This window comes from Hyperoodon ampullatus, assembly GCF_949752795.1.
Source record: "Hyperoodon ampullatus genome assembly, chromosome: 1".
Classification (NCBI taxonomy): domain Eukaryota; kingdom Metazoa; phylum Chordata; class Mammalia; order Artiodactyla; family Ziphiidae; genus Hyperoodon; species Hyperoodon ampullatus.
In genome coordinates, this window is record NC_136914.1 from 70784177 (window position 1) to 70797350 (window position 13174).

Below are 13174 nucleotides of genomic sequence, written 5' to 3' on the forward strand. Positions count from 1 at the left end.
TTTCTTATTGTAATTAATAATTTTTTGTCAGTTTAAGATCTTAGGTTTCCATGGTAGAGTCATATGATCTGCAAATAATGATTAATTTCCAGCCTTTTCCAATTATATGCTTCCATTTTCTCATACTTTGAAAATTGGATTGCTTACAATTTCCAGAAAACTCTTAAAGATTGGTTCACATATGACATTGTTATAGACCTGATTTAATGGAAATGTTTCAAGCATTAAAATGATGATTATAGTATTTATGACTGTTGTTTTTATTATTATTATGGTTTAAAAGTGACACCATCTTAAAGAAGTATCATTCTAGTCTTAGTATTACTAGCAGCACAGATATTTTACTTTGTATTTCGTTAAATGTTTCTTCATTGTAAAACTGAAAAACACATTTTAGATCCATTAAAATATTTTTAGATATTACCAGATTTCTAACTTCAACCATCCATGTATTTTCTATTTTTTGGATAAACACTACCTTATAGTGTTTTGCTGTTTTATTATAAAAATTTTTGGCTCACTTTTATATAAACATTTAACCTCTAAAATAATGAGAAATGTGTTATAATTGTCTATTTGGTTTTATCTTTATCTTTTTCGAAGTGATATTTTAGTTCCTTAAAATGAATTGAGAAGGATTAATTTTATGTAATCTGTAATGTCTTTTGAAGTATTGGAATCTTTCTTCTTCAAAGTTATAAGCAATTTTTGTCTGTTTACTATTTGGACTGGACAGTTTTAAAAAAATTATCCTATTTTGAAAACTTTAGAAATTACTCTTATAGACTCCTGGTAAATTTTCACAGAACTAGAACAAAAAATTTCACAATTTGTATGGAAACACAAAAGGCCCCGAATAGCCAAAGCAATCTTGAGAACAAAAAACGGAGCTGGAGGAATCAGGCTCCCTGACTTCAGACTATACTACAAAGCTACAGTAATCAAGACAGTATGGTACTGGCACACAAACAGAAAGATAGATCAATGGAACAGGATAGAAAGTCCAGAGATAAACCCATGCACATATGGTCACCTTATCTTTGATAAAGGAGGCAGGAATGTACAGTGGAGAAAGGGCAGCCTCTTCAATAAGTGGTGCTGGGAAAACTGGACAGGGACATGTAAAAGTATGAGATTGTATAATTCCCTAACACCATACACAAAAATAAGCTCAAAATAGATTAAAAACCTAAATGTAAGGCCAGAAACTATCAAACTCTTAGAGGAAAACTAGGGAGAACAATCTATGACATAAATCACAACAAGATCCTTTTTGACCCACCTCCTAGAGAAATGGAAATAAAAACAAAAATAAACACATGGGACCTAATGAAACTTAAAAGCTTTTGCACAGCAAAGGAAACCATAAACAAGACCAAAAGACAACCCTCAGAATGGGAGAAAATATTTGCAAATGAAGCAACTGACAAAGGATTAATCTCCAAAATTTATAAGCAGCTCATGCAGCTCAATAACAAAAGAACAAACAACCCAATCCAAAAATGGGCAGAAGACCTATATAGACATTTCTCCAAAGAAGATATACAGACTGCCAACAAACACATGAAAGAATGCTCAACATCTTTACTCATTAGAGAAATGCAAATCAAAACTACAATGAGATGTCATCTCACACCAGTCAGAATGGCCATCATCAAAATATCTAGAAGCAATAAATGCTGGAGAGGGTGTGGAGAAAAGAGAACACGCTTGCACTGCTGGTGGGAATGTGAATTGGTACAGCCACTATGGAGAACAGCATGGAGGTTCCTTAAAAAACTACAAATAGAACTACCATACGACCCAGCAATCCCACTACTAGGCATACACCCTGAGAAAACCATAATTCAAAAAGAGTCATGTACCAAAATATTCATTGCAGCTCTATTTACAATAGCCTGGAGATGGAAACAACCTAAGTGTCCATCATCGGATGAATGGATAAAGAAGATGTGGCACATATATACAATGGAATATTACTCAGCCATAAAAAGAAATGAAATTGAGCTATTTGTAATGAGGTGGATGGACCAAAAGAATCTGTCATACAGAGTGAAGTAAGTCAGAAAGAGAAAGACAAATACTGTATGCTAACACATATATATGGAATTTAAGAAAAAAATGTCATGAAGAACCCAGGGGTAAGACGGGAATAAAGACACAGACCTACTAGAGAATGGACTTGAGGATATGGGGAGGGGGAAGGGTAAGCTGTGACAAAGCGAGAGAGTGGCAAGGACATATAGACACTACCAAACGTAAAATAGGTAGCTAGTGGGAAGCAGCCACATAGCACAGGGTGATCAGCTCGGTGCTTTGTGACCACCTAGAGGGGTGGGATAGGAAGGGTGGGAGGGAGGGGGATGCAAGAGGGAAGAGATATGGGAACATATGTATATGTATAACGGATTCACTTTGTTATAAAGCAGAAACTAACACACCATTGTAAAGCAATTATACTCCAATAAAGATGTAAAAAAAAAAAATGAAGAACAACAAACTTAAAAGAAAAGAAAGAAAAATAATTTGTCTATTGCCTAAGGAAACAGTGTGAATGTTTCAAATTATTTTAAAAATCATTAAATACATGAATTTTGAAAGAAAATTTAGTGTATGTTATTATATGTAAGAAATTAGCATACAGTGCATTGCAAAATATAATGCTGTCGAAATGTAGCTGATTTCACCTTTCTGAAAAGCTATTTAGGAATACTTAATAGCTAAAACATGTTTGTATTCATTAATCCACTACTTTCACCATCAAAAACCTTATATAAGGAAATAATCAGAGATGCTCATAGAGATCTAACATTCAATAATAATGTTTATAATAACAAAACATTTATAAATATTTTTAAAATTTCAAGTGAAAAGAGTATGATTATATTTTGTAAACGCATAATCATATGTACTATATACTAAACACTGGAAGTTTACAAAAGGTTAAGGGTGCTCATTACTAGGTGGTGAAATTCGTTGTTCATTTTATTCTTCATATTTTGCAGTATTTAAAAAATTACTTTTAACAGCTAAACAAAATCTATAATCAGAAAACAATGCAAAACAAAAAATACACCTTATAGGTGATGAAAAGGCATCTGACTGGGCTTTGAAGATAATTTTCTATTTCTTAATTGGGTAACCAATTATACTTGGTTATTTGTTTCTGTTATGATGATGATAATTTTTGTGATTTACAGGTATTACTTAAAGTATTTGAATCAATTTATAATATTTGGGAAAATAGTCATTTCATGAAAGTCATCACTCTAAGAGTAAACCTCTTGCAAAAACACAAAAAAGGGTATTACTAAAATTAATATATTAAGTATTATTTTTAAAATATTATTAAAAATTATAGTTAATAATACTGCATTGCATATTACAATAGCTAAGAGAGTAGATGTTAAAAGTCCTCATAACAAGAAAAACAATTTCTTTTGGTAACTATGTAGGGTGTTGGATGTTAACTAGATTTATTATAGTGGTCACTGCAATATATATAAGTAATGAATCATTGTGTTGTACATCCAAAACTATATACCTCAATAAAAAAATTTAAAAAATTGTAAATGACATAATCTCTCAAGCCAAAAACAAGTTATGAAGAACAAACAAGAACGGTTATTCTCTTCACTAACATTTCACACTGATCAGGAATCAATCACCATATAAAGCTGAAAAATGTAAAAATTGAAAAGTATACATACTGAAAAAAATAAAGGAAATTTTTCATTACAAAAGATGCTATGAATATACATCTAGGAAATTCGAGAGAATCAGTCAAAAAATTCTTACAGAAGAAAACCAGTAAGAAAACTCAATAAATTGGTTGGTTAAAATTTTAAGAGGCCATAACATTGATGACCTTTCTGAGTCCATAATTTTTAAATTTGGCTCAGGATCTAAATAACAAAAATAACATTTTTCAACTGGGTAATAGAGTTCTTAAATCTCATTTAATCTATGCATCTCCTCTCCAATACCTCATTCTCTTGAAATTTTTAAAAACCTCTGAAGTGATTGTAAACTGCTTATATCATCAAAGTGTTATTTAATATGTTCTTCTGCATCTTTGTCTCCTCTAAATAAATAGTTGGGCCTAGAGGTTTAACCTGACTCAGTTTTGATATTTTTGAGAGAGTAAAAATACCTCATATTTACAGGTAGTGTTGTATTCTTCCATCAAGGCATACATAAGGTCTAGTTATCTCTCTTTTTGTGATACCAGCAAGCATTGAAAAACAATGCTTATGTCCACTAATAATTCATTGAGTGTGGCAAAATAAGCCAGTTTTAATATTCTTTTCTTCATGTATTACCTAGAGTGCTTCAATAAATAAAAACTTCCCCCCAATTTCTATTTACCTACTGGTATGTTTTTAATAGAAAAAAGTAAACAAATATTTTATACTTTCCCATTAATTTACCTGTTTTCAAAAAAATAATTTACTTCACTAGCATTCTCTCAAATTGACCAATTTATTTTCTTTCACTTACATATGATAACATTACTTTTATAAACTCTAATGGATTGAGTGCATTTTTTTTAATTCACATCTTTATTGGAGTATAATTGCTTTACAATGGTGTGTTAGTATCTGCTGTATAACAAAATGAATCATCTATACATATACATATATCCCATTATATCCTCCCTCTTGCATCTACCTCCCACAATCCCTACCCCACTCCTCTAGGTGGTCACAAAGCACCGAGCTGATCTCCCTGTTCTATGTGACTGCTTCCCACTAGCTATCTATTTTACATTTGGTAGTGTACATACATCCATGACACTCTATTACTTCGTACCAGCTTAAACTTCTCCATGCCCATGTCCTCAAGTTCATTCTCTACATCTGTGTCTTTATTCCTGTCCTGCCCCTAAGCTCTTCAGAACCTTTTTTTTTTTTTTAGATTCCATATATATGTGTTAGCTTACAGTATTTGTTTTTCACTTTCTGACTTACTTCACTCTGTATGACAGTCTCTAAGTCCATCCACCTCACTACAAATAACTAAAATTTTGTTTCTTTTTATGGCTGAGTAATACTCCATTGTATATATGTGCCACAATTCCTTTATTCATTCATTTGTCGATGGACATTTAGGTTGCTTCCATGTCCTGGCTATTGTAAATAGAGCTGCAATGAACATTGTGATACATGACTCTTTTTGAATTATGGTTTTCTCAGGGTATATGCCCAGTAGTGACATTGTTGGGTAATATGGTAGATTTTTTAAGGAACATCCATACTCTTCTCCATAGTGGCTGTATCAATTAACATTCCTACCAAGAGTGCAAGAGGATTCCCTTTTCTCCACACCCTCTCCAGCATTTATTGTTTGTAGATTTTTTGATGATGGCCATTTTGACTGGTGTGAGGTGATACCCCATTGTAGTTTTGATTTGCATTTCTGTAATGATTAATGATGTTGAGCATCCTTTCATGTGTTTGTTGGCAATCTGTATACCTTCTCTGGAGAAATGTCTATTTAGGTCTTCTGCCCATTTTTGGATTGGGCTGTTTGTTTTTGGATATTGAGCTGCATGAGCTGCTTGTATATTTTGGAGATTAATCTTTTGTCAGTTACTTTGTTTGCAAATATTTTCTCCCATTCTGAGAGATGTCTTTTTGTGTTGTTTATGGTTTCCTTTGTTGTGCAAAAGTTTATAGGTTTCATTAGGTCCCATTTGCTTATTTATGTTTTATTTCCCTTACACTAGGAGGTCGGTCAAAAAGGATCTTGCTGTGATTTATGTCAGAGAGTGTTCTGCCTGTATTTTCCTCTAAGAGTTTTATAGTGTCTGACCTTACATTTGGGTCTCTAATCCATTTTGAGTTTATTTTTATGTATGGTGTTAGGGAGTGTTCTACTTACATTCTTTTATTAGTAGCTGTCCAGTTTGCCCAGCACCACTTATTGAAGAGGCTGTCTTTTTTCCATTGTATACTCTTGCCTCCTTATCAAAGATAAGGTGACCATATGTGTGTGGGTTTATCTCTGGGCTTCCTATCCTGTTCCATTGATTTATATTTCTGTTTTTTTGTCAGTACCATACTGTCTTGATTACTGTAGCTTTGTAATATAGTCTGAAGTCTGGAGGGCTGGTTCCTCCAGCTCCATTTTTCACTCTCAAGATTGCTTTGGCTATTTGGGGTCTTTTGTGTTTCCATAAAAATTGTGAATTTTTTGTTCTAGTTCTGTGAAAAATGCCATTGGTAGTTTGATGGGGATTGCATTGAATCTGTAGATTGCTTTGGGTAGTAGAGTCATTTTCACAAGGATGATTCTTCCAATCCAAGAACATGGTATGTCTCTCCATTTGTTTGTACCATCTTTAATTTCTTTCATCAGTGTCATATTTTTCTTCATAGAGGTCTTTTGTCTCCTTAGAGAGGTTTATTCCTAGGTATTTTATTCTTTTTGTTGCGACGGTAAATGGGAGTGTTTCCTTAATTTTTCTTTCTGATTTTTAATCACTAGTGTATAGGAGAGCAAGAGATTTCTGTGCATTAATTTTGTATCCTGTTACTTTACCAAATTCATTGACTAGCTCTGGTAGTTTTCTGGTAGTGCCTTTAGGATTCTCTATGTATAGTATCATGTAATCTGCAAACAGTGACAGTTTTACTTCTTCTTTTCTGATTTGGAATCTTTTTATTTCTTTTTCTTCTCTGATTGCTGTGGCTAAAACTTCTAAAACTATGGTGAATAATAGTGGTGAGAGTGGGCAACCTTGTCTTTTTCTTGATTTTAGTGGAAAAGTTTTCAGTTTTTCACCATTGAGAACAATGATGGCTGTGGGTTTGTCATATATGGCCTTTATTATGTTGAGTTAAGTTCCCTCTATGCCCACTTTCTGGAGGGTTTTAATCATAAATCCGTGTTGAATTTTGTCAAAAGCTTTTTCTGCATCTATTGAGATGTTCATATGGTTTTTATCCTTCAATTTGTTCATATGGTGTATCACATTGATTGATTTGTGTTTATTGAAGAATCCTTACATCCTGGGATAAACCCAATTTGATCATGGTGTATGATCCTTTTAATGTGCTGTTGGATTCTGTTTGCTAGTATTTTGTTGAGAATATTTGCATCTATGTTCATCAGTGATATTGGCCTGTAATTTTCTTTTTTTGTGGCATCTTTGCCTGGTTTTGGTATCAGGGTGATGGTGGCCTCGTAGAATGAGTTTGGGAGTGTTCCTCCCTCTGCTTTATTTTGGAAGAGTTTGAGAGGATAGGTGTTAGCTCTTCTCTAAATGTTTGGTAGAATTCCCCTGTGAAGCCATCCAGTCCTGGGTTTTTGTTTGTTGGAAGACTTTTAATCACAGTTTCAGTGTTTGTGATTGGTCTTTCATATTTTCTATTTCTTCCTGGTTTAGTCTTGGAAGGTTGTGCTTTTCTAAGAATTTGACCATTTCTTCCAGGTTGTATATTTTATTGGTATAAATTTGCTTGTAGTAATCTCTTATGATCCTTTGTATTTCTGCTGGGTCAGCTGTTACTTCTCATTTTTCATATCTAATTCTGTTGATTTGCATCTTCTCCCTTTTTTTCTTGATGAGTCTGGCTACTGGTATATCAATTTTATTTATCTTCTCAAAGAACCAGCTTTAATTTTATTGATCTTTGATGTCATTTCCTTCATATCTTTTTCTTCTATTTCTGATTTGATCTTTATGATTTCTTTCCTTCTGCTAACTTTGGATTTTTTTGTTCTTCTTTCTCTAATTGCTTTAGGTGTAAGTCTAGGTTGTTTAATTGAGATATTTCTTGTTTATTGAGGTAGGATTCTATTGCTATAAAGTTCCCGCTTAGAACTGCTTTTCTGCATCCCATAGGTTTTAGGTCATCATGTTTTCATTGTAATTTGTTTCTAGACATTTTTTTATTTCTTCAGTGATCTCTTGGTTATACTTAGTAGCATATTGTTTAGCCTCTATGTTTTTGTATGTTTTACAGATTTTCTTCCTGTTACTGTTATCTAGTCTCATAACATTGTGGTTGGAAAGGATACTTGATACAGTTTCAATTTTCTTAAATTTACCAAGGCTTGATTTGTGACCCAAGATATGATCTATCCTGGAGAATGTTCCATGAACACTTGAGAAGAAAGTGTATACTTTTGTTTTTGGATGGAATGTCCTATAAATATCAATTAAGTCCATCTTGTTTAATATGTCATTTAAAGCTTGCATTTCCTTATTTACTTTCATTTTGGATGATCTGTCCATTTGTGAAAGTGGGGTGTAAAAGTTCGCTACTATATTTGTGTTACTGTCGATTTCCCTTTTTTTGGCTGTTAGCATTTGCCTTATGTATTGAAGTGTTCCTATGTTAAGTGCATAAATATTTACAATTTTCTATCTTCTTCTTGGATTGATCCCTTGATCGTTATGTAGTATCCTTCTTTTTGTCTTGTAATAGGGTTTATTTTAAAGTCTATTTTGTCTGAGATGAGAATTGCTAATCCAGCTTTCTTTTGCCTTCCATTTTCATGGAATATCTTTTTCCATTCCCTCACGTTCAGGCTGTATGTATCCGTAGGTCTGAAGTGGGTCTCTTTTAGGCAGCATATATGGGTCTTGTTTTGTATCCATTCAGCCAGTCTATATCTTTTGGTTGGAGTATTTAATCCATTTACATTTAAGGTCGTTATACATATGTATGTTCCTATTACGATTTTCTTAATTGTTTTGGGTTAGTTACTGTAAGTCTCTTCCTTCTCTTATATTTCCTCCCTAGAGAAGTTCCTTTAGCATTTGTTGTAAAGCTGGTTTGGTGTTGCTGAATACTCTTAGCCTTTGCTTGTCTGTAAAGTTTTTAATTTCTCCGTCAAATCTGAATGAGATCCTTGCTGGGTAGAGTAATCTTGGTTGTAGGTTTTTCCCTTTTATCACTTTAAATACGTCCTGCCACTTACTTCTGGCTTGCAGAAGTTCTGCTGAAAGATCAGCTATCAACCTTATGGGGATTCCCTTGTATGTTATTTGCTGCTTTTCCCTTGCCGCTTTTAATGTTTTTTCTTTGGATTTAATTTTTGATAGTTTGATTACTATGTGTCTTGGAGTGTTCCTCCATGGATTTATCATTTATGGGACTCTCTGCATTTCCTGGACTTCATTGATTATTTCCTTTCCCATATTAGGGAAGTTTTCAACTATAATCTCTTCAAATATTTTCTCAGTCCCCCCTTTTTTTTTCTCTTCTTATTCAGGAACCTCTATAATTCGAATGTTGGTGCATTTAATATCCCAGAGGTCTGTGAGGCTGTCCTCAATTCTTTTCATTCTTTTTTCTTTATTCTGCTCTGCAGTAGTTATATCCACTATTTTATCTTCCAGATCACTTATCCGTTTTTCTGCCTCAGTTATTTTGCTATTGATTCGATCTAGAAAAATTTTAATTTAATTTATTGTGTTGTTCATCATTGTTTGTTTGCTCTTTAGTTTTTCTAGGTCTTTGTTAAACATTTCTTGTATTTTCTCCATTCTGTTTCCAAGATTTTGGATCATCCTTACTATCATTAGTCTTAATTCTTTTTCAGGTAGACTACCTATTTCCTCTTCATTTGTTTGGTCTGGTGGGTTTTTGTGTTGTTCCTTCATCTGCTGTGTATTTCTCTTTCTTCTCATTTTGCTTAACTTACTGTGTTTGGGGTCTCCTTTTCACAGGCTGCAAGTTCGTAATACCTGTTGTTTTTGGTGTCTGCCCCAAGTCAGTAAGTTTGGTTCACTGGGTTGTGTAGTCTTCTTGTTGGAGGGGACTGGTGCCTGTTTTCTGGTGGATGAGGCTGGATCTTGTCTTTCTGGTGGGCAGGACCACGTCCAGTGCTGTGTTTTGGGGCTTCTGTGACCTTATTATGATTTTAGTCAGACTCTCTGATAATGGGTGGGGTTGTGTTCCTGTCTTGGTATCTGTTTGGCATAGGGTGCCCAGCACTGTAGCTTGCTGGTTGTTGAGTGGAGTTGGGTGTTAGCATTGAGATGGAAATCTGTGGGAAATCTCTCACCATTTGATATTATGTGGGGCCAGGAGGTCTCTGGTGGACCAATGTCCTGAACTCGGCTCTCCCACCTCAGAGGCTGAGGCGTGATACTTGGCCAGAGCACCAAGACCCTCTCAGCCACATGACTCAGAAGAAGAGGGAGAATCAAAAAAAAAAAAAAAAAGAAAGAAAGAAAAAAGGAAGGAAAGAAAGAAAGATAGGTAGAAATGAAGGAAAGAATAGAAAAGTTCTTAAAATGAAAAATAAAAAAAATATTATTAAAAATTAAAAAGTAATAAAAAAAGAAGAGAGCAACCAAAGCAAATAATAATAATAATAATCCACCAATGATAAGGTGCTAAAAACTATACTAAAGTGGGCTTCCCTGGTGGTGCAGTGGTTGGGAGTCCGCCTGCCGATGCAGGGGGCGCGGGGTCGTGCCCTGGTCCGGGAGGATCCCGCGTGCCGCGCGGTGGCTGGGCCCATGAGCCGTGGCCGCTGGGCCTGCGTGTCCGGAGCCTGTGCTCCGCAACGGGAGAGGCCACGGGGTGGGAGCCCGCGTACCGCAAAAAACAAACAAACAAACAAAAAAAACTATACTAAAGCAAAGAAAGAAACAAACAAAAAACAGTCAGAGAGAACCCTAGGGCAAATTGTAAAAGCAAAGCTATACAGAGAAAATCACACAAAGAAGCATACACATACACACTCACAAAAAGAGAAAAAGGAATATATATATATATATATATATATATATATATATATATATATATATATATATATATATATATATATATATATATATATATATATATATATATATATATATATATATATATATATATATATATATATATATATATATATATATATATATATATATATATATATATATATATATATATATATATATATATATATATATATATATATATATATATATATATATATATATATATATATGAAGAGAGCAACCAAATCAATAAACAAATCTACCAGTGATAATAACCTCTAAATGCTCAACTACGATAAACATAAAACCCAAAACAAATTAGAGGCAGAAAACAAACCCCAAGTCTACAGTTGCTCCCAAAGTCCACCTCCTCAATTTGGGGATGATTCGTTGTCTATTCAGGTATTCCACTAGTGCAGGGTACATCAAGTTGATTGTGGAGATTTAATCTGTGGCTCCTTAGGCTGCATGGAGAAACTTCCTTTTCTCTTCTTTGTTCACACAGCCTCTGCTGTTCACCTTTGGATTTGGCCCTGCCTCTGATTGTAGGTCACCTGAGGGCATCTTTTTCCCACCCAGACAGGACAGGGTTAAAGTACCAGCTGATTAGGGGGCTCTGGCTCACTCAGGAATGGGGGAGGGTATAGAATGCAGGGCAAGCCTGAGGTGGCAGAGGCCAGCGTCTCTGCAACAGCCTGAGGCACGGTATGTGTTCTCAAGGAGAAGCTGTCCCTGGATCACGGGACCTTGGCAGTGGTGGGCTGCACAGGCTCCTGGGAGGAGAGGTGTGGATAGTGACCTGTGCTTGCACACACGCTTCTTGCTGGCTGTAGCAGCAGCCTTAGTGTCTCATGCTCATCTCTAGTGTCCGTGCTGATAGCCACAGCTCACGCCCATCTCTGGAGCTCGTGTAGGTGGTGTTCTGAATCCCCTCTCCTTGAGCACCCTGAAACAATGATCTCTTGCCTCTTATGCAGGTGCAGACTTTTCTCCAGACTCCCTCCCGGCTTGCTGTGGCACACTAGCCCCCTTCAGGCTGTGTTTACGCAGACAACCCCCTTCCTCTCCCTGGGATCTGACCTCCGAAGCCTGAGCCTCAGCTCCCAGCGCCTACCAGCCCCAGCGGGTGAGCAGACAAGCCTCTCAGGCTGGTCAGTGTTGGTCGGCACTGGTCCTATGTGTGGGAATCCCTCCACTTTGCCCTCTGCACCCTGTTGCTGCACTCTCCTCCATGGTTCCGAAGCTTCCCCCCACCCATTCCCTATCTCCACCAGTGAACGGGCTTCCTAGTGTGTGGAAACCTTTCCTCCTTCACAGCTCCCTCCCAGAGGGGCCAGTCCCATCCCTATTCTTTTGTCTCTGTTTTTCCTATTTTCTTTTGCCCTACCCAGGTATGTGGGGTGTTTCTTGCCTTTTGGGAAGTCTGAGGTCTTCTGCCAGCATTCAGTAGGTGTTCTGTCGGAGTTGTTCCATATGTGGATGTATTTTTGATGTATTTGTGGGAAGGAAGGTGATCTCCACATCTTACTCCTCTGCCATCTTGAAGGTTCCCCCCATAATTCTTAATATGAATTAATAGTTAAATTTTGATTTCATGTCCTGTTTTTTTTTATTTTAATGTACTGCATTTAATTGTCCACCATTATTTATTGAACCAAAATATAATTTTATAAAAGCTTCATCAAAGTAGATTTAGGAAATATATCAATGTTGAATATTTTCAAAAGTTTTCAAGATTTAATTGCTAAAAATAATGTTGAGATGAAAATGATTTATCACAACTCTCTTTGGTCATTTTTCATGATTTTTTTAAAGAATAAATTAGAGAAGAGTTTGTTTCTGAATCAAATAGTACAAGCAATCTATGACAAATCCAGTATATAAAAAAAACCACATTTCCCTTAAGAAAATATTTACCACTTTAAACGCTTAGCCATAGGGCTCAGGAATTCCATGTTCCCCAGTACCACGATCAATATATTATTGCTAATTATTGTAAAGTGACATGTACGAAAAATCACGTCACATAGTTAATACAAGCTTTGATTACTCAACTAGCTAACTTTTTTTCAGCCTTAGGATGTCAACTTTTATTTCTCTTCTTCTCTGAAATGTATGAGCACTCAAGACAAATAATGTACCTATTCCAGTTATTACTAGAGAAAGTTTAAATTTTAAAGTTACAAGTCTGTATCTAATTCCAACGTGTGGGATTCTTTTTTCCCACATCTCCAAGCAAGTCTCTGACACCAGCACTACATCCTGAATTTCAACTAAATTATCATACTATGTACAGAGAGATAGCATCAGTTTTCACAGTCTAAAAACTCAGTTCCACAAGACTGCCCTCCACTTCAGATACTAATCATAAGTCTATGTTGCCCTACCTGCACTTCTGACCAACTGGCTATAAATCAGAATTTCCTACAGCCTCTTTCTTGGGTT